Source organism: Sus scrofa, chromosome 9 (genome assembly GCF_000003025.6).
Source record: "Sus scrofa isolate TJ Tabasco breed Duroc chromosome 9, Sscrofa11.1, whole genome shotgun sequence".
Taxonomy (NCBI): domain Eukaryota; kingdom Metazoa; phylum Chordata; class Mammalia; order Artiodactyla; family Suidae; genus Sus; species Sus scrofa.
Genome location: NC_010451.4, coordinates 57912311 through 57933382, shown reverse-complemented (window position 1 = coordinate 57933382; position 21072 = coordinate 57912311). Strand labels below are relative to the sequence as shown.

Genomic DNA, 21072 nt, shown 5'->3' with positions numbered 1-21072 from the left:
TAGTGTTTGTGAACAATCTGATTTGAGCTTCCAGACACTGAGTATGAGGGAGACAGAAGCTGGGTCTTGAGCCCACTGGTCTTGAATTCAGGGAAAAGTGGGAAATGGGAACAAGGTCCATTGGGGATGAGGGCTTGGAAAAATGGTGAGCAATGCTGGGTGCTACCTTCTCATCATGGATCAGGTCAGGCAACTTCCACCAAGCAGATGAAAAGTCCTCCTGTGATTAGACTGTTGGGCAGAGGTCTCAAGACTCAGGCCACTCCTGTCCTCCTACCTGGGTGAAAACAGTTTACAACCCTCCCCCACCAAACAAGAAATACGGTCCCTTTCCCAATGTTCCCACCCTGCCATCTTTTTTACCTTTTTAAATTCTTTTTAGTATTTAGTTAGTTATTTTGTCTTTTTTAGGGCCGCACCTGCAGCATATGGAGGTTCCCAGGCTAGGGGTCGAATATGAACTGCGGTCACTGGCCTATTGCCGCAGCCACAGCAAAGCCCCACCCAAGCGGTGTCTGCGACCTACACCGCAGCTCACAGCAAGGCCAGATCCTCAACCCACTGAGTGAGGCCAGGGATTGAACCTTCGTCCTCATGGATGCTAGTCAGATTCGCTTCCCCTTGGGCCACGATGGGAACTCCTGCCATCTTTTTATATCTGTATTTAAAAAGTAGATTCTAACTTCTCTTGGCCTTTGGCCCCGGCCAGAGGAGGGGCGGGCAGGGGCTGCATGATGTTGCACGGAGCGGGGTTCATCCGCACCACATGCAGCAGCGGCAGCTCCCCTAGACCTGGTGTTGGGAAGGGGCAGCAGGGTGCGGGCTCATGGAAGGGCTGCTGGACCCCATCTACCCCACACCCACGGGGCGCTGCTGAAAGTGGCGCAAATGGTCACACTGCTGATCGCCTTCATCTGGGTGAGGAGATCTCGGAGGATCACTTACAGTGCCTGCAGCTAGTTTGAAGTGGTCACCATTTGCAGCTTGATCATGATCCTGGCCTTTTACCTGGTCCACCTCTTGTGCCTCTACCGCGTGCTCACCTGTATCAGCTGGCCCCCATCGGAGCCCCTGCACTATTTAATCCGGTGCCTGCTCCTCCTAATCGCATCCATGGTGGCGCCCTCCAAGAGTTAACTGCCAGAGCAGACTGGTGGCTGAAGCGATCTTTAGTTTCCTGGCCACCTTCCTCTGCCTGGCAAGCATGTGCCTGTCTTAGAAGATCTCATGTGTGACCCAGTCAACAGATGCAGCCATCTGATGACCCTCCAGCACCACACTCCTCCCCCTGGCTCTGCAGGAGGCTCTGCAGGATGTGTGACCCAGCCCACTGGAGGGGCAGGGGCAGTGGCCCCAGGAGAGACCAGGGCCTGTGTCCCCGCACCAGATCCCCTGCCCGTGGACAGGGGAGGGGCTCTTCCTCTGGCTCCTAGGCTAGTCCAGCCTCTCTCTCCAGCTCTCCTCACTTCTTCCCTGTCTGGAAAAGAAAAGCAGCCTCCAGGGAAATCTGATCTCTCCCTCCTGCTTTAGAACGCCTCAGGGACTTGACGACCCCACTTAAGGTGACAGAGGGGTTTCTGAATTCTCCTGTGGAAACCTGCAATTCTCCCTTTAGGGCTAGGGACGCTGCCTTAATTCCCTTATAAAAACACAGCCACCTCCTAATTTATCTAGCTTGGAAATCTGGTCTCGAAGGTACCCTCTTTTTTATTTTTTATTTTATTTTATTTTTTTTTCATGGCTCTGAAGTATTTTATTTTATTTTATTTTATTTTATTTTATTTTATTTTTAATTTTCCCACTGTACAGCAAGGGGGTCAGGTTATCCTTAGATGTATACATTACAATTACATTTTTTCCCCTACCCTTTCTTCTGTTGCGACATGAGTATCTAGACATAGTTCTCAATGCTATTCAGCAGGATCTCCTTGTAAATCTATTCTAGGTTGTGTCTGATAAGCCCAAGCTCCCGATCCCTCCCACTCCCTCCCCCTCCCATCAGGCCACCACAAGTCTCTTCTCCAAGTCCATGATTTTCTTTTCTGAGGAGATGTTCATTTGTGCTGGATATTAGATTCCAGTTATAAGTGATATCATATGGTATTTGTCTTTGTCTTTCTGGCTCATTTCACTCAGTATGAGATTCTCTAGTTCCATCCATGTTGCTGCAAACGGCATGATGTCATCCTTTTTTATGGCTGAGTAGTATTCCATTGAGTAGTATGGCTGAGTAGTATGGCTGTGTGTATATATACCACATCTTCTGAATCCAATCATCTGTCGATGGACATTTGGATTGTTTCCATGTCCTGGCTATTGTGAATAGTGCTGCAATGAACATGCGGGTACAAGTGTCTCTTTTAAGTAGAGCTTTGTCCGGATAGATGCCCAAGAGTGTACCCTCTTTTATATATATATATATATATATATATATATGACTATAAGAGAAATGCAAATCAAAACTACCATGAGATACCACCTCACACCAGTCAGAATGGCCATCATTAATAAATCCACAAATAACAAGTGCTGGAGGGGCTGTGGAGAAAAGGGAACCCTCCTGCACTGCTGGTGGGAATGTAAACTGGTACAGCCACTATGGAGAACAGTTTGGAGATACCTTAGAAATCTATACATAGAACTTCCATATGTACCCTCTTTTTTAAAGGGAGGTCTGTGAAAGCTCCATGGGGTCAGCCTGGCCCCAAACAGGAGATCTCACTACTCCTTTCCTGTTCTTACCATTGTGAATATGTTTTTGTGTGTTGTTCAATAAAATGCTGACTTGGCCAAAAAACCCCCACACTTCTCCTTCCCTCATTTCTTCTTCCCCAACAGTCCTCCTGTTGACATGATGCCTAAGTCGCTGCTGGGACAGAAAGAGCACCAGCAGGCATGTATTCATTCATTCCTTTGTTCACTCATTTCACAAATAACTGAGACATATTAGCCACCAGGGCCTGAGTGCACATCTTTGAATAAAATAAACTGTCTCTGCTGCTGTGAAACTCATAATCTAGTGGGAGAGAGAAATATTAACTAAGAAAACAAACAAATAGATAAATATGGATTGCGGTATGTTTGAGGAACACTTCTTTCTCCATTTACGACAGGACTCTTTCTGACTCGAAGGCTGCGGGGGAATTATAGGTGGCTTTCAGACGATTCATGTATTCCTTAATGTTCCCTGCAAAATATCCATTGTATGTGGGTATATTTTTTTTTCTCTGAGAGGGATCCAGGGCTTTCATCAAAGTTTCAAAGATGTCTATGATCTCACAAAGTTGGAGAACTGATATTTTACAGCCACACCCGATTGGATTTTCTTTCTTTTTTTTTTTTTTTTTCCCATTGCCGCCTTCTAGAATTGATTAAATTTGTCTATGTTTATGGATGGTACTAAAGCCAGCTGTGTCAAAAACAGAACTGGAGATGGAGTTCCCATCGTGGCTCAGTTGTTAACGAATCCGACTAGGAACCATGAGGTTGCGGGTTTGATCCCTGGCCTCGCTCAGTGGGTTAAGGATCCAACGTTGCCGTGGTCTGTGGTGTAGTTTGCAGATGCGGCTGGGATCCTGCATTGCTGTGGCTCTGGCATAGGCTGGCAGCTACAGCTCCGATTAGACCCCTAGCCTGGGAACCTCCATATGCCGCGGGTATGGCCCTAGAAAAGACAAAAAAAAAAAAAAAAAAAAAAAAACCCCAGAACTGGAGAGACTCATGTTGCCTCCTGCGTGAGACTCAAGGGTAGGGAAAACTTTGTCTGCAAAGCGTAGCCAAGGTGTTCATGTCAGTTTCCTTCCGGGAGTTGGAAATAGGTGAGGGTCACGTTCTCTTCCATAGGTTTCCATAGGTTTAGAGAAAACATGCATTTTTTTGTTTTGTTTTGTTTTGTTTTTTGTCTTTTTGCTATTTCTTTGGGCCACTCCCGCGGCATATGGAGGTTCCCAGACTAGGGGTCTAATCAGAGCTGTAGCCACCAGCCTACGCCAGAGCCACAGCAACGCGGGATCCGAGCCGCGTCTGCAACCTACACCACAGCTCACGGCAACTGAGCCCACTGAGCAAGGGCAGGGACCGAACCTGCAACCTCATGGTTCCTAGTCGGGATTCGTTAACCACTTCGCCACGACGGGAACTCCTTTTTTTTTTTTTTTTTTCATGTGTTGTTTTTGTAATCAGGAAAGCTAACACGTTAAAGCTGTTCTTGTTTGGGAGAAATTAAACATTTTCCTGCTTGTGCACACCCCTCACTGATGAATGTGTACAAATGGATGACACACAAAGTAGACTGGCCCCATCGTTATATGAGATCTTTCTCTTTTTCAGTTAGCCCAGGGGAGGAGACAGGTTGGGAAGTCTGTCTGCTTGGCCAGGACTGCAGGGATAGCAGCGTGCACCTCACTGGGAGCAAGGGTCTGGGGCACGTATGGCTCCATTACCCTCGATCTTGGCTTCCATCAGGTGCGGTATCCAAGTCTCTAAGGAGAAGCCCACTCGGGAGCAAGGTAGGCATATAATCATGAGTGTGAAGACAGTCCAGGGTTTAGAGTCCAAGGATGAGTTCAAGTGCAGGCTCTTCAAATGTGCAGATGTTCAAATGGTCACCGTTTGGTCTTGGATAGACACTTCTCTGATCTGTGCCTCAACTTACCTAGGAGAAGGAGGTATTGGTAGTAACATCTCTGTCCATTTCATAGTGTGACTGAGGCATAGATAAGCCAGTGAGAACCAGGATCTCAGAAAAGTCAGAGAAGAAATGGTATGCTACGCATGACTATGATCAATCAGAGATATCACTTTGCACCTAATATCACAGGTCTGAGAATAAAGCATGTATTGCCTTCAGAATGGATAAGCAATGAGATCCTGCTGTATAGTACTGGGAACCATGTCTAGTCATTTATGATGGAGGAGAATGTGAGAAAAAGAGTATATGTGACTGTGTCGCTTTGCTATATAGTAGAAAATTGACAGAACACTGTAAACCAACTATAATGGAAAAAGGAAAAATCATTTCATTAAAAAAGAGAATAAAGCACATTATTGCAACACATGATCTTCAGAGAAATAAGTAACAGTATGGATACAGAGGTCGCTCTTAGACACTGTTCTTTAATTGACCAAGACACACTAAGGAAGAAAGGATTATATTACTCAGCCAGGAGCTTACATTCCTGACAGTATAGGTTCAGCCTCTCCACCCAGGCCATCCACCCTGCCTGAAAACGTTCATCCTCAGAAAACATCCACTGATCACATCCCATTGCACAGGAGAGGAGAAAAGTATAAAGAAGGCATGAGTATGTGGGAGGTAGGCTTTGGTGGCAGGAAGAAGGTCTAGGAAATGGCAGCTTTTGGTCTGTGAGCGCTCCAGCATGGTAGAGCCATGGGTGATTGCTGCTTTATTTATCTAGCAATTTTCCCCCTCATTTAGACATACAGTCTAGTAAGAGACTCCTATAAAGGTAAATAATAGCTAACAGTTCTGTCTGGACATTGCTCTCAAAGTCGTTTTTTTTTTTTTTTTTTTTTTTTTTTTTCACTCTGAAATCCAAAATGGATGGGGGACCTCATGGGTAAAAGGAAGTTGGTCTCTTGCTGCAAGGACAGGATTGAGGGGATGAAAATGGGCTGCGAACACCCTGAGCTCTGAGCCTGGCATGAGGGTGAGGCTGACAATGTCAGTAAATGGGAGAGAACGTCTTTCCATTTTCACGTTTGATGACTTTATTTATCATGAAGTGAGTGCGAAATGAGAAGCCTGGCCCTGGCTTGTGTCCATGTCAGGGTCCGATCTGACCTTGCCTCTGTGCCACAGTGGGCTGAGCACTTAACCTCTCTGGTCTGCAGCTTAGTTCTCAAGTAGCTGTGAGATTTAGACCAGCTCAGCACTTTCCAAGTTGTGTTCAACAGAACATTAGTTCTACAGGGTGTTAATAAGCACTGCAGTGAAAGGAAACACACAGGGTTCTGTGGCCAATTAAGTTTGAGGAATATTGGGTCAAAGATGAACAGGTTTCTTTACTGCAAGGATTCTCAGAGCTTCTGATATGTCGGTGTAAGTTCTGAATCTCTAAAAGCTGACCATAAATAGGAGAGCTATTTTCCCTTACTTATTTGGCCACAGAATTTGGTAGTTGGGGCGGCGGTGGGGGTGGGGGGAGTTGCTTTGTTTTTGTTCTATTTTTGCTTTACTGTGTTTTGGTTTGCAACAACAAAGATCTGGATCTGGAGCTAATTTGGAAACCCTAGCCTAGATAAATGTTAAGGTTTCTCTAACCCTAAAGTTAGAAATTCCAAGCTTTGGGAGGCTTTCTAGCCTCCCAAATCATGGGATTCTGCAAACGACCATTAAATGGCCGTTGTGCTATTACATTTGAGGGTGGGCAAGAAGAACCAGACTCATACTGATGACAACTAAGAGTGTAGCATCATGTGTATTTTCTCATTCCATTTTCATATTAACCCAGCAAGTCACATACCATCAATCTAATCTTACAAGGGAGGATATCGAAACTTTTGAGAGATTAAGCAAATTTCTCAAGATAATGCAGCTAAGAAGCTATGGATCCCCTAGTCAAACATAGGGATATATGGATGCAATTTTAAGTAAGATGACATTTGAGAACAAAAAAACTTGAGGTCAGGTGAAAACTTAAAGGAGAAAGCCATGCACACATTTATCTGGGGAAGAGTCTTCTGGGCAGAGGGAATAGCCAGTGCAAAAACCCAAAGATGGGGGTATACCTGGCTTATTTGAGGAATAAGAGGGAGGCCAGCAGCTCAGGAATGGAGTGAGCAAAGGAACAGGAAGTAGGACACATGGACCAGGGACGTGATGGAGCATCAGGTCACGTGGCACTTTGTTGGACCCCCAGGAACACTGGTTCTGACTCAAGGAGGTGGAGAGCAGAAGGGTGATATCACTTCCGGCTTCGGTTTTAAGAAGAGGGCTCAGTCTGCTGGGCTGAGAACAGATCCTAGGGGTGTGTCCACAGAATGTGTCCGCTTCTCCTGGGACACAGCTGGATTGGATTCTCCTATCCCTGAAAGTTAGGCATGGCAAAGTGACTGCCTTGGCCAGTGAGATGTGACCAAAAGGCACACACTTTGGTTCCAGGTGGCTCCTTCCAGGGACCCTGGGCAGTTCTGCCTGCACCACGCGATTGGCAATGATGGCTGGTTATCAGTCTGGGTGATCAAGAGACGGTGCTGAACAGAGTCCCTCCAGGAACCAGCCCATAAATGTGAGAGTGAGTGAGAAGTAGCTTTGTTGGTAAAGTGGCTGGGATAGTGGTGGTATTTATTTCCGTGCCACGACATAGTTTATTCTTCCTGATGTAGGGGGACGTCACTAGAAGATGCAGGTGAGAGATGGTGTTGACCAAGCCAGGGTATTAGCAGTGGAGCTGGTGGAAGGGCTTAGATTGCAGATCCACTTTGAAGGTAGAGCCAACAGGATTTCCTGATGGGTCAGGTAGGAGATGGAGGGAGAGAGAGGAATCCACGCTGAATCTAATTGGCCTGAACAATTAAGATAAGATTGCCATCTTTAGAATGAGAAAGCTGGGTAAAAAAGACTTGGTGGTTTTGTTTTTTTTTTTTTTTTTTTTAATGCTTCAATGTCTATTTATCTTCTTGATTTCTTTTTTGTAGGTTCCAGTTATCTGCTGAACTTTTTGAGTTCGGCTTTTATCTCCTTGGACATAGTCAGGAAGTCATCAAAGGTGCTAAGCAGGAGAGTGAGAGGATCCAGGTTATGAATCGTTCACAGAATTCAATGTGTTCTCTTGTGTTTTCCTCTATGGGGGGAGCAAGGGAGCTGAAGTGCCCAGGAAGATGGCACCATTTCATATGACTCCCTTTTGGAGCCAGAGTTCAAAATAAATTGGGTGGAGCCCATTGATTTTAGTTTTCTTTTTTTTGTTTTCCAACCTGATTGACTCTGACTGGAAAGAGCAGATTGATTCAGATGCTTCTAATTTTCTGCCTGCTTGACAAAGCTCACCTCTTATGTTTGCTTCCCATCTGCAGAAGGTGCTCTGTCTCCTGCTGGACCTGCACCATCCTGAAAGGATGCCTCTGCCTGAAAGGATGACTCCAGATTCCTCTTCCTCTAGGAGGCTTGCCTTCTGCAGTTCTGCAGATCTAAAGACAGAGCCTACTTTATAAGGCAGAGGCTGCAAACCACAGACCCCAGGTCTCTCCCAGGTTCCTGGTGTGTGTATGTTTTCACACACCCCTCCTTTTTATTCTTTTTTTGTCTTTTTAGGGCAGCACCCGTAGCATATGGAGGTTTCCAGGCTAGGGGTCTAATCGGAGCTGTAGCCACCGGCCTACGCCAGAGCCACAGCAAAGCCAGATCCAAGCCAAGTCTGCGACCTACACCACAGCTTATGGCAATGCCAGATCCTTAACCCACTGAGCGAGGCCAGGGATTGAACCCACAACCTCAGGGTTCTTAGTTGGATTTGCTAACCACTGAGCCATGACGGGAACTCCTCACCCCCTTTTTTTTGTCTTTTCTTTTTAGGGCCCACCTGAGGCATATGGAGGTTCCCAGGCTAGGGGTCAAATCAGATATGCAGCAGCCGGCCTACACCACAGCCACAGCAATGCCAGATCCTTAAACTATTGAGCAAGGCCAGGGATCGAACCTGCATCCTCATGGATGCTAGTCAGATTCATTTCTGCTGAGCCACAACAGGAACTCCTCACCCCTTTTTAAAATGCTTTTTATTTTAAGGAAATTGTAAAATCACATATAATTGTAGGAAAAATACAGACGGATCCTGATACCCTTTACTTAGTTTTCCCCAATTTTAATATTGCTTTTTACTTTCATTTTTTCAAATGTATTGGAATATAGTTGACTTACAATGTGTTAGTTTCAGGTGTACAGCAAAGCGATTCAGTTATGCATCTACATATAGCCATTCTTTTTTCCCAGATAGGTTATTACAGAATATTGAGTAGAGTTCCCTTGCTATACAGTTGGTCCCTGTTAAATTATTGTATACTTAAGAGCGTATATATGTTATTCCCACCCTCCTTATTTATCCCTCCCCCTCCATGGTTTCCCCTGTAGTAACCATAAGTTTGATTTTGAAATCTGTGAGTTTGTTTCTGTTTTAGAAATAAGTTCTTTTGTATCATTTTCTTAGATTCCACCTATAAGTGATCTCATATGGTGTTTGTCTTTGTCTGACTTACTTCACAGAGTATGATAATCTCTAGGTTCATCCAGGTTGCTGCAAATAGCATTATTTTGTTCTTTTTTATGGCTGAGTAATATTCCATTGTATAGATGTACCACATTTTCTTTATCCATTCCTCTGTCTATGGACATTTACATTGCTTCCATGTCTTGGCTATTGTGAAGAGGGCTGCAATGAACATTGAGGTACATGCATCCGTCCGATTTGTGGTTTCCTCCAGATTGGTGCCCAGGAGTGGGATTGCTGAGTCTATATTTAGTATAGATCTGTATTGGTAGCTCTATATTTAGTTTTTTAAGGAACCCCTGTATTGTTTTTCATAGGGGTTGCACCAGTTTACATTCCCACCACTCTTTCCAGCACTTACTGTTTGTAGACTTTTTGCTGATGACCATTCTGACAGAGAAATCTCATTGTAGTTTTGATTTGCATTTCTCTAAAAATTAGTAACATTGAGCATCTTTTCAAGTGCTTTTTGGCCATCTGTCTGTCTTCAGATTCCTAGTGTTTTGTTTGATCCAATGAAAAAACAATTCAGTGGGACAACATTTTGAACAACAAGACTTCTTTAAAAATCAGAAGTGTTGGCAAGACAGAGGGCCTCCCCTTGCCCCCACCGAATTTCACTCGGTAATAGCCTGTTAGGACTGAGTAGCTGCTGCCTCTTTAAACAGGGAGGGACTCCCCGTGCATCCCCGTCCCCATTTGGACAGTAAACTCATTTATGTTACCTGCCTGGCTCCTGCAAGTGTTTGTGCTCTTTCTTTCAAGATTCCAGAGGTCTTCCATATGCATTATTGTGTTTAAACCTTGCAGCCTTATGAGGTCAATATTTTATAGATCGGGAATCTGTCCTTCTCGGAGCTGAATTAATTGCCCTTTTTATTTGAGTGCATTTAAGGATACTTAAGTGTTTCTATTTGGATTCTTTGAAGGCCTAGATCAAATATGCTGCCTCCTCACTCTAAACAGAAAACAGCCTGGATTCCATGCAGAAACGGCCATCTGGGGGGTGTCTGACGAGGGGCACAGGTGGCAAGTTGTGATGAGGCACGTGGACTCATGTCTGCCTGTCTCAGGGGTTCACACCATCTCCTTGGGCATGAAAATCAGTCACACCATGGCTTGGTTGTCTCATCTGTAAAACAGATGCAAAAAATAACATTGATTATTTTCTCGGTGTTTCTTCCTTCAGAATTTAAACTGGAAGATAGTCTGTGACAAGGATTAAGATGGGAGAGATGGACTGAGGCCGGGGCTTGGGGAGTTTTCACTGCCTGGAAAGGTGTTTTCATTCTATAACCCAGTGACTTTCAAGCTAGATGTCTTGGAGCCCTGAGATTCCACAGACTTGGCCTCCTTCAGGGACCGTCGGGGGCAAAGGATTGAGTGGCCTGGACCCCAGACTCCCAGCTACACTTATGTTGAAGCGTGTGAAGTGTTTCAAGTGGGAATGGAGCTGGCCAGATTCTGAAGGTACAGAGATCACGCCGTATGGAGGATGGATTTGAGGGGACAGACCTAAGGAGAGACAGGAATGCATGGTTAGTAAGATGGAGAAGAGGAGGTTTGTGGTCCACTTACCAGATAAAAATCGTGATGGAGGAGTTCCCGTCGTGGCGCAGTGGTTAACGAATCCGACTAGGAACCATGAGGTTGCGGGTTCGATCCCTGCCCTTGCTCAGTGGGTTAAAGATCCGGCATTGCCGTGAGCTGTAGTGTAGGTTGCAGACGCGGCTCGGATCCCGCGTTGCTGTGGCTCTGGTGTAGGCCGGTGGCTACAGCTCCGATTGGACCCTTAGCCTGGGAATCTCCATATGCCGCGGGAGCGGCCCAAGACCAAGATAGCAAAAAGACCAAAAAAAAAAAAAAAAAAAAAAAAAATCGTGATGGATTACTTGAGTAACCATAGCATCCAGGAGAGAGAAGATTCAAGGCTGTCCTTGGTGGTTTTGGCTCTGCTGATGGTTATTGGGCCTGAGGAGGGGTTGTTTATGTAGAATAAAAACTTGGGAGCAATGGCAATGAGCATGAGGGTTGTGAGGTATTCCTGAGACATCTGGGTTGAGGTGTTGACTGGGAAATTAGGGGTGATGGGACGCAGTCACAACAGGGCTGTCCCGCATTTAGCTACTCCTAAGCTTGGGGGAGCCTGGGAACTCACATCCCATCTCAGAGCCCATTTTCTCATCCATCAAGTGAGCCCCTGAGGGTGCTGGGAGGGCCAGCATGGGCGAGAGTTTTGAACACCCATTAAGGTTTATATAAATGTCACGTTTTGCTTACCAACTCCCTCAGCCAGTAAAAACGAGACATGAGCAAAAACCAGGGTCGTTCCCCCAAGGCAGGCCTCAACTAGGACCTCCGCAGGACCCACTCTGAGGTCCCAGGGGAAGTCACCTTATGGCTTTCTGGCACAGCTGGCAGAGGGCAAGTGTGGTCCTGCTGTCTAGTTTCACTTCCCGATGGGAGTATTCCCTGGGGTTCGTGGCTCTTAGTACCATGAGCCAGAATGATGCCCACAGTTGACCCCAGGGCTCTGTGTGTTGTCCTGTCGAACTTCCGCTTCCTGCGTGGATCATTGCTCAGACAGCTCCCTATCACTCAGTAAGTATTGTTTGATTAATTTGTGCCTAGCTGACTTTTCCATTTGGGCGTTCTCAAGAAGAGGAAATGGGAGATGGACTACGTGCCTGTAAAAGTAGGGACTCTTCATTCATAGGAAACAAAACTGATCCTTTCTGTAGCTACCCCCCCCCATCCCCTGCTTCTTCATCTCTGCCACACAGCTAGAGATCAGCTTGATTATAGAAACGGGTTATGTTTTGGTTTTCAATTTTGTCGTGTGCAAGTGAATCTCGAATAGATCCTTAATGAAAGGGCAAGGGGGACCTGTCGGGGTGAAGGAGCAGCATAGGGAAGGGAGGAAGTCAAGCCAGGAAGGGAGTGATCTGAGGCCGATCCCATGCCTTCAGCTTCAGCCTGGACCCACACTGCTCACTCCATGGACCAGCCTTTCCCACAGGAAGCCGGCTTTCCCATTTCCCACCCTGGCGTCTGTCACTCACTCCCACACAGAAGGATGCATGTGAAAGGGTATCACCTCTAGATGACGCTGGCTCTGGCTCTGAGTACCATGCTTTGTAGAGAAAGCCCGTGGACTTGTGTGCAATGAGTACACTCACTGAGGAACAGAAACCCCAACACGAGTGGCTGAGGGTACCTGCTGTTGTCATTTATGCATCATCCTATGGGGGAACCTCCTGTTTGTAAGGCTGATGCCCCCAGAGGGTCAAATGAAGAAGGCAGACAGGATCAAGGATCTGCTGGCCCTCGGAGGTGACCTGCCTGACCAGCTCCCTCTTACCCCATTGCTGCAGGGGTGGCTGTGTCGCAGCCGGGCGAGTAGAGAGCCCCTCCGAAGAGACAAGGAGGTGGTGCTGGCCTCCTTTTCAGAGGGATGTTGGAACCCCTGTTGGGATGTCGGCACCCAGTAGGGCAGCCCCTCGATGGCTGCAGGGGGTGGGGGGCGGTGGTCGCAGTCTGGCTGGTCCTTCCTCATCCTCCCAAACCACCTCAAGAGGAATTAGGGCTTGGTCCTACAAACAGGGTGACTTGCAAATGGCAACATGACTCCTCCTCCCATATCTGCCATTCCCATCCCTTCACTGGCCACCAGCCTCTCTCTGGCCTCTATCTGGGGGAAGGTACAAAGAGCGTCTGGGGGGTTAGTTCTATAACTGCCCACGAGAACCAGGAGATAATTGACTGCAGCAAGAAAGGGGCCCCCCGAGGACAAGGAGAGGGTGTAGGGTCAGGATTTTCCTTTCTCATTCCTCTTCGGTTGTTTTCTGTTTGTACAAGACGTGTTTCCTCCCTCAACCTCATGCAGCTGTATTCCCAGCAAATTGAAGAAAGGAGGGAAAGAGCTATTTAAATTTACACTATTGAATTTCTGTAGGACACCGAAATATTTTTGAAGTTAATGGGGAGCTCTGAATAGTCTGTTTCAAATAATTACAGGAAAAAAATGCATTGAAATAATTAGTAGTTGCTACTAGAACATTCAGCAAAATGAAATGACATCTTTGCATGCCTATTAAACAGCACTTTATTTTCAGTTTAGGGTGTTTGGGATGAAATTAGATGGCAAACATATTGCATCACTGAGTGATGAGAAGAACTAGTATCATTTAGAGTTAGACTAGTACCATCATCAGCTTTTTCCTCTTAAAAAAAAAAATATGATGCTCTCCTGTTAGGGGAGATTTTTAATAGACGTGGGACCAACCACAGCCCTTGAGATTCTGTGTAAGTGGCTTAGGTGTAATTCCCTGGATGTAAGAAAATGCCTCAAACAGCATCCGATGGTCCACGTCAGGGATTCTCTTTCTAGTCTGCATGGAGAATACAAAATCCTCCCCCCACCCACCATTCTCTGCTCTCAAAGCAGAACCTCACCTGCCAAAACCAGAACGTCATCTCTGTCTAATGAATAAAACTGGGGTTGTCTAGCTCCACCCCCACCACCTGCATAGCATTCCTCCTCTCTGTTCAAAAGAAAACCATCTTTCAAATTTTGACAAGGAGGCTGATCTTCCATTGCAATTTACTAAACGTGTTTCCTGGGACCCTGACCTCAGACTGAGGCCCCATCTCTCCTCCTCCTCATCTTTCACCTCCTTCCTGTCCCTCGGCCTCTCTGGCCCTTCTTCTTCCAGCTTCCCCTCCCTGATCCCTTTCCTGCTCCAGGATGAGAAGAGGAAGCAGAAATAGTGAAGGAGACACAAGGAACCATGGTAACACACAAGGGCACAAACCCTCAGGTGTCTATTGCACGATAAAACAGTGTTTATTTTTTAGTTTTACACAGTTTTGGAGGGATATTGTTGAGGGCAAGAGGTGCCGAGACTATCTGTCTGGAGCTTTCTTACTTTTCTCCAGTATTTCATTATTGTGTTCCAATAAACTTGTCAGGACCACTAATGTCGTCTTCATTTAAAAAGGGGGGGTGGGATTTGGGAGTTCTGAGATTCCATCCTGAGCAGAGGGGAAAGAAGAGATGGGAGAGAAATGGCTGGTGAGAACTAATATCATTAAAAATTTTTTTTTTGTCTTTTTAGGGCCACACCCTCGGCATATGGAGATTCCCAGACTAGGGGCTGAATGGGAACCATAGCGGTCGGCCTACCCCACAGTCACAGCAACACCAGATGCGAACTGTGCCTGCAAACTACACCACAGCTCATGCCAACGCCGGATCCTTAACCCACTGAGCAAGGCCAGGGATCGAACCTCTGTCCTCAAGGATGCTAGTCAGATTCTTTTCCACTGAGCCACAACGCACACTCCAAGAACTAGTACCATCATCAACTTTTTCCTCTTTCCTCTTAAAAAAAATATGATGCAGGGGAGTTCCCATCGTGGCGCAGTGGTTAACGAATCCGACTAGGAACCATGAGGTTGTGGGTTCGGTCCCTGCCTTTGCTCAGTGGATTAACGATCCGGCGTTGCCGTGAGCTGTGGTGTAGGTCGCAGACGCGGCTCGGATCCCGCGTTACTGTGGCTCTGGCGTAGGCTGGCAGCTACAGCTCCGATTCGACCCCTAGCCTGGAAACCCCCATATGCCGAGGGAGCGGCCCAAGATGTCCTGATTTGATGTCACTTTTGCAGGGAACAACACATTGGTCTCTGTAGGGGAGGGACTTGCATAGCCTCTATTACAAGAGAAAGCTGGCAAGCCTGGCGGCCCTCTTCCTGGTGCATCAGAATCTTGCTCGGCTGTCCGCCTGGAGGGCAGGTGCATAGCAAATCTTGCCCTCGGGCAGGAGGGGCAGGCAGGGCATTGTAGCGGGCACCCCTGGACAATCGAGGCCGAGAGAGAGAGTGTGTGTGCCCGTCATGGGTCAGTGGTAACAAAGCCGACTAGGATCCATGAGGGTACGGGTTTGATCTCCAGCCTTGCTCAGTGGATTAAGGATCAGATGTTGCTATGAGCAGTGGTATAGGTCTCAGATGAGGCTCGGATCCTGCTGCTGCTGTGGCTGTAGTATAGGCTGGCAGCTACAGCTCCGATTTGACCCCTAGCCTGGGGTCAAATAGTCAAATATTTCCATATGCTGCACCTGTGGCCCTAAAAAGAGAAAAAAAAAATAGAGCCTATCTGGTCCCAGTCTTTCTTTCCCTCGCTGTGCTGCTATGGACTTTCTCCTTCCCTGGCCCCACCTGGGTGACAACTCCAGTCACCCATTTGAAGGGCTTCTCTCACCCTGAGTTTGAGGTAGGCACAGCCTGGAGGGGTCCCTGCAACCCCCACCCTACCACCCCCTGCCCAAGGTGGAAGGCTCTCCTACAACTTATTCCCAGCACGCTCCCAAGGCGAGCTCTGGGCCCCATGACTGTGCTCCAGGGCGCTGTCTCCACAGGGGCCGTGGTGCCTTTTGGTGGTGAGGACCTGCCTGCAGAGGCCAGAGGGGACTTCAGGCCAGGAACCCAGGAGAAGCAGAACCCTCCCAGGAGTACTGTCTGGGGCTGTCCTTGCAGGTGCCTTTGCCACTAGAAACTGTGACCATCCAGATCACCTGCTGTCCCCCACATCGGCCCTCAGTTCCAAAAATTCCCCTGGATTCTAAGATCTTCAGTCTCAGATTTGCATGGGCTCATGCCCACTCCCCCCAAGCCCAGCCACGCTAGGGAGTCCCTGTGCTCTGAGGGCTGCTGTCTCTGCAGAGAGGGGCAGGAGGAAATGGGGTTTTATAGCACGCCTGATAAACCAGAAGGCCCTCAGGGGAAACCACATCCTCAGTTTCTAAACCAGGTTGGTGTAGAAGCTTTACACTCTGGATTTAGTGTCTGTACTGAGCCAATTTAAACAATTTCAATCAACAGGCCCCAGATGATAAATTGCGTGTAAAGCATCCTTATAAAGGGGAAAATAGGCTTGGATTGAATTTGAACTTGGGAACAGGAGGGGTGGGTGATCCAAAGAGTCTCACAGTTTCCCTTGCAGTCATTAAAAGTGACAAGTAGTCAGGAAGATACCAGCCTGTGAACAATGTGGAACTCGAGCCTTGGAAATAGGACGGAAGGGCCAGTTCCCCCTGCATGGGGCGCCTTGTAGGGGGGTCCTGGGGGGAGGGGGGTGGCTCTCTGAGCTCGTACTTTACAGCAGCAGGCTGGCTTGGGGAGAGTTAAGAAACTTCACCAAGCTTAATCAGGATAATAATCGCATCTGTTTCATTGTGTGGTTTGTGTATTAATGGAGAGAAAATAAAATGATAGCTAATATTTATCATGCGCTTCATATGTGCCAAGTCCTATTCTGAGCATTTGATGTGTATTAGCCCACTCAGTCGGACAGTCAGCTTGCTTCCCAGCACAGAGAAACACTTAATAGTTGTCAGGTGTCCTTGTTAACAGCAACAGTCATAAAGGACATTTGCGAAGTCACATCTTTTTTTTTGGGGGGCCATTTCTTGGGCCACTCCCGCGGCATATGGAGGTTCCTAGGCTAGGGGTCTAATCGGAGCTGTAGCTGCCAGCCTACACCAGAGCAATGCGGGATCTCAGCCGCGTCTACAACCTACACCACAGCTCATGGCAACACCAGATCCTTAACCCACTGAGCAAGGCCAGGGATCGAACCCTCAACCTAATGGTTCCTAGTCAGAATCGTTAAACACTGAGCCACAACGGGAACTCTGTGAAGTTACATCTTGTATTAAGTTCTATTTAAATATCCTACATATTAGTCCCCTTAATCATCATAACAGCTCTGTGACTAGATAATGTCCCCGTCACCCCGTTTTACAGATGAAGAGACCAAGGCAAAAAAGACCAAGTGAAGCATTGCCCAAGCTCCAGAGAGGTCAGTGGTGGAGCTGGGATTTGTGTTCCAGCCCTTCATGTAAAATCCAGCCTCTTAACCACAGCTTCTTCTGCAACAAATGTTGACTGGGACCCTTCTAGACCCTGGAATATGATGCAGCCCCAAACAAACAAAGATCTCTGTTCCCTGCCTCCTTAAGACAGACACAGATGATGAACAAGGTAAGTCAGTCAAGCACCTGCCATTTAGAAAGTGGTCTATGCCTGGGAACACAGTGAAGCAGGAAGCCGGTGAGATAGTCTGTGTACTTGGAGGGTTCAAATCTGGATCAGGGAAGCCTAAAAACAGGGGAGCCAAAGGAGCCATGAAGATATGGGGTCTGAGTTTTCCAGGCTGAAGGAACAGTGCCAAAGCCCTGAGGCCTATATTTTTTTTTTGGGGGGGGGAGGCTTGGAGTTCCCGTTGTGGTACAGAGGAAACAAATCTGACTAGGCACCATGAGGTTGCAGGTTCCATCCCTGGCTTCGCTCAGTGTGTTAAGGATCCGGCGTTGCGGTGAGCTGTGGGGTAGGCTGCAGACACGGCTCGGATCCCGAGTTGCTGTGGCTGTGGTGTAGGCTGGCAGCTGCAGCTCCAATTCAACCGCTGGCCTGGGAACCTCCATATGCCTCGGGTGCGGCCCTAGAAAGACAAAAAAAAAAAAAAAGGGCTAACTGAATCCACATGCCATCTTCACCCCAAATTGCTAAGATTAGCAAACAACCCTGTCACCAGTGATGAAGGAGCAAGGGTTTGGAAGATTTTCAACTGTCCCTACTTTGTTACGAATCCAACTATTAAGGTGTATATAAAATGGGCGAGACCATGGCTGCCATGGGGCAAGCATGCAGGTGTCCCTGTGACACATTTGAGACATGTCGGCCCCCTCCTGAGAACTAGTCTATGTCTTCGGCTTGAGATTAGAGAATCAAGAGAGGGGCTGAAGCTGAAGACAACCTATTTAAAACCACTTTGATCTGAGGATTGTAACCATTTAGTGTTTATTGATTTTTCTTTCCTATTTTTAGGAAGGTGGGAGCATGTTAATTAAACCTTTTTGAGTGAAGTTGGTTTCCAGGGAGGATGGCTTAAGAGCCCCTGAGAGCCAGAGAGCCTGTATTTGCTTTGCATGGAGGCTCTGAGGAAAGGGGGCCCCAGCTCTGGCAGTCAGGTTCTGGAACTGGGCAGAGGCCACCTGTTCCTGCCTGGCCTTCTCCTGTGCCGACAGTCACCCAAGGATGGGGGGAGAGCAGATGCACAATTTTTTTTTTTTTTTTTTTTTTGCTTTTTAGGGTCGCACTCATGGCATATGGAAGTTCCCAGGTTAGGGGTCAAATCGGAGCTATAGCTGCCAACATACACCACAGTCACAGCAACGCAGAATCCTAGCTGTGTCTGCGACCTACACCACAGCTCATGGCATTGCCAGATCCTTAACCCACTGAGCGAAGCCAAGAATCGAACCCACAACTTCATGGTGCCTAATCAGATTCGTTTCCCCTGAGCCACGACAGGAACTCCCAGATGCACTTTAGAAGGAGTGTGAGCAGCCCCGGACACGGCTTCACAAAGGGGCCTGAGCTCGTGCTCTACAGGCAGCACAGGCCACCAGTCAGCGTGGACCCCACCAGCGGTGTTCTGCTCACCAGGCCGGCACAGCATCTTCCCTCGGATGCCTCCTTACACCAGGCCTGCAAACATGCAGCAAACCCACTCACGCCTCTCTTTCCATCAGTGTCTTTCTTCTCCAATTCTGTATCTACCTTTGATTCTGTGTCAAGTGCCTGGGTGTCACTTTATGAAATGTTTAACAATAACAACTAAGGGTCAGCCCTACACTAGCCCCTTCGTCTAATGAATTCTTTTCAAAACCCTGAAGGACAGATGTGATTCTCCCCATTTCCGAGATGAGAAGGAAAGCCTGTGAAATTAGGATCAAAAGTTAGTAAATGGCAGATCTGAAGACAGCCACGCTCTCTGAATTGCTGTGTGACACGGCTCTCCTGCGGCGGCCCGCTGACATCTGATGGTGTGTCGTCTGTGGTCGCACACAGACATGCAGACACTGATGCAAAGGCAGGCATACTGCACAGACAGCACGCATGTCTACACACACACACACACACACACACACACACACACACACACACACACACACGCACATGCTGGGCTGGGCTCTGGGAAAGTCTGGAAAGAGTTCCAGTGAGGAGCTGGGTCCTGGGTGCTTTGCATGGAGCAGGGTACACAAGGGAAAGGAGGGTGAAGAGCCCTTACTGTGGGTGGGAGCTTTCATGCTCCAGATGCTCCCCAGGGACCCCAGCAAGAGCGCACAGGGGTCCAGGGGTCCTGGGACTTTTCCATGCATGCTGCCTGGAAATCACGCTGTTGGTACAGTATCAACTCTACCTCAGAAAGGCAGAGCACCTGCGGCCGCCCTGTGCATCCACGTAGGCGTTTGCACACAGATAAGCACCTACCAGGAGCCTAAATAAAACCCAGGAGTTTGTTCTTTGTGGTGGGAAGAGGCCCCCCCATGCCAGGGGACAAGATCGCTCTGCTTGTGGTCATCTGCCAGGCATTGGGGCTGAGCTCCGAGGACCTGCACTCCAGCCGGACTGGACACCTTTGTTTCTTTCACAACAGGAAACCATCGGGCAACTAGACAGAGCACATTCTGTTTTGAAAAGGGAAAGGGGAGTTCCCATTGTGGCTGAGTGGTTAACGAACACAACTAGTATTCATGAGGACATGGGTTTTATCCCTGGCCTTGCTCAGTGAGTTAAGGATCTGGCGTTGCCCTGAGCTGTGGTGTAGGTAGCAGACACAGCTTAGATCAGGCGTTGCTGTGGCTGTGGTGTAGACTGGTGGCTACAACTCTGATTCATTCCCTAACCTGGGGACCTCCATAGGCTGTGGGTGAAGCCCTAAAAAAAAAGACAAAAAAATCTAACTGCAGTAGCTCAGGTCCCTGTGGATGTGCGGGTTCGATCCATGGTACAGTGGGGTCAAAGGATCTGGTGTCGCTGCTACAGGCTTGGATTCAATCCCTGGCCCAGGAACTTCCATATGCTGCTCTAGCAGCCATTAAAAAATAAATAAAATAAAATAAAATAAAATAAAATAAAGTAAAATAAAATAAAATAAAGGAACAATTCACCATCTTCCCTTTCACACCTGGACAGTCTTCATCACCGCATCCTCCTCCACGTCTTTGGAATTTGCTTAAAACGCACTCAACGTGTTTACCCAGCGAGTACTGAGTGCTGACTCTGGCTTGGGGTGGGGTGTTTGTGGTTTTGTTTGTCAATTTGTCATGGCAGTCTGTTCACTCTTATAAACATCCCGTCCTCTGGAATCATCTCTGGAAATCCTGTGACTTGTCTTAAACTGAACAATATCTAACATGTGTGTCACTTGCAGATGTCACTGTCACCCTCCCGCTGCCTTGTCCTGTGCTCTCGATTCCCTGCCATCCACATACCGTTACTCGGAACACCAGTCACTTTTTCTCCTCCCACCTTCTTTTCATCTCCATGGACTCCATTCCTCTGCTTATTCAACAAAAACCTTCCACTGAATATCTACTATTACAGGCTGGGGATAGAGCTGGTGTAGAGACCACGATACATTAGGTATTGGATGGTAGGGGGCTAACAAGATGCATGAAGCAGAGGGAGAAGGTGCCGAAGGCATAGCAGTTTTCCTAGTGGGCCTTGGGAAGGCATTGCCTACGTGACATTTGAATAAAGACCAATAGGAGATGAGAGGACGAGTCATGCACTCATGGGGAACAGCAAATGCTGGGCCCCTGGTGGGAGAACAACCGGCAGAGAAGAGGAATGGGGGAGGGGCGTGTGCCTGGAATGATGGACACAAAGGAGGGGAGGCCAGTGGGAGAAAGCAGAGGCTGGAGGGGGCTGAAGACCCCATGGGGTTTTAGGGCTTTTTAAGAATTTTGACTTCCACTGAGTGAGAGGAGACGCT

At 47.6% G+C, this 21072-nt stretch overlaps 1 pseudogene; it reads left to right on the top strand.

Annotated features, from left to right (window-relative positions):
* LOC100518505 lies at positions 735-1261 on the top strand (annotated as a pseudogene).